The sequence below is a fragment of the Tupaia chinensis genome, unplaced genomic scaffold (genome assembly GCF_000334495.1).
Source record: "Tupaia chinensis unplaced genomic scaffold, TupChi_1.0 Scaffold000135_1, whole genome shotgun sequence".
NCBI classification, from domain to species: Eukaryota; Metazoa; Chordata; class Mammalia; order Scandentia; family Tupaiidae; genus Tupaia; species Tupaia belangeri.
This window is the reverse complement of record NW_006159604.1, coordinates 1,100,731-1,102,330: the sequence shown is the minus strand read 5'-3', so window position 1 is coordinate 1,102,330 and position 1,600 is coordinate 1,100,731.

Here is a 1,600-nt window from a genome sequence, read left to right as displayed (position 1 = left end):
TATTGGCTCTGAGTTGTAATGAGGATATAGAATTTGATTTGTTGGACCAGTAGATGGTGTGATGGTTAGGGTACTGGACTTACACATGGCTGACCACTATTTAAGTCACAGATCTGATGACTTTCTCTCTTTCTCTCTTTCTCATGTACACATGTGCCCTATAGCAGATTAAATAATAATAATAATAACTAAAAATTAATAATTTAATATTTTTGGTGCCACAGTGTGGTGCTTTACCTCAGGCAGCATATTTAACACATGAAGAAGACCGTTTTATAATCAGGCTTTGATTCTTGACAAATACTGTTATTTGTTTAGAGATAGCTAGATAGAACTAATTAACATACATTCCTTTCCTTTCTCAGATCATAGAATTATTATTATATGTGGAAAAAAAATTGGAGATTAATTATTTATGCTTCTTTGTTTTGAAGATGAGGATTCTGAGGCCCAGAGATAGAAAATTATTCTCCCAGAACATGCTGTTGTTTGCAACTACAACCAAGGATTTAATCCAACTCATTAGCTTTTCTTCTGTACAGTTTTACTTACCTTTATTTTTCAGCCTACATTTTATTTTAGAAAGATGATGTAGCATGTGAACTCTATCTGAATATTGACCATACAATGGGGGTGGAGTTCCCTCATTCTATAGAGAGATGTTTGCCAGCTCTTATTCCATGGACTAGTTATGCTGCCCTTTCAAGAACTTGGATCTAGTCAAGAAAATATTAAATATTTGGGTTCTTTTTATAAAATTTTATAGGAAGCACATACATTCACCAGAGAGAGATGGGAGGGTGGAGGGAGGAGAGAGTGGGAAAGCAATCTCATAAGGGATGGTCATGCTGCAATACCTTCTCCTCCATTTCTTCCTCCTTTCAGGATATTGGGCACATATACTCAAATTCTTGGCATGTTTCTCAAACCCCTGTGTCTTGGGCTGAAACAATGGGATGGTCAGAAATGTAGGATGGAGCCATTTTACCACCATACCATGGGCTGGCTCAAACATTTGGATTCTTATATGTAATCTAAACCAATATGCACTTCGTAAATTTACCTTTCCTGAAATGAAACTCAGTGTAAAATGGCTCTCTTAACTTACATTTCTGTCAACAGTGTGTATCTCCTGATCACCTGCCAAGTCTCTATGATGAGACTATTGAGATGCTGAGTGGACTTTGGGTTAAAGAGGCCACTGGTATATGTACCTTTCTTTACAAGGGATATACGGGGTGGTCTAAAAAGTCGTGACACATTTTTGCATAGAAAAACAGAAAAATAGTCATGATTTTTCTGACAACATAATAGCACATAAACTGAGAAGGCCGCAGACCATAGTTTGTAGATTGCAAACAATTATTTCTTTTTTTTTTAAAGAATCATGTATTGGGACCAGCCGTTAGTGTAATGGCTATGTTGCTGAACTCCCATGCAGTCGATCGCAGTTCGAGTCCCAGACCTAGTGGCTTAAACTCATGCCAGGCTTGTGTGCGTGCGTGCCCAAGACCCAAGAGGCGAATGGAGGAGAAGGGATTGCGGTGTGGCCATCCCCCCTGGGGGGTGATTTCTCGCTTTCTTTCTGTCTCTCTCTGTA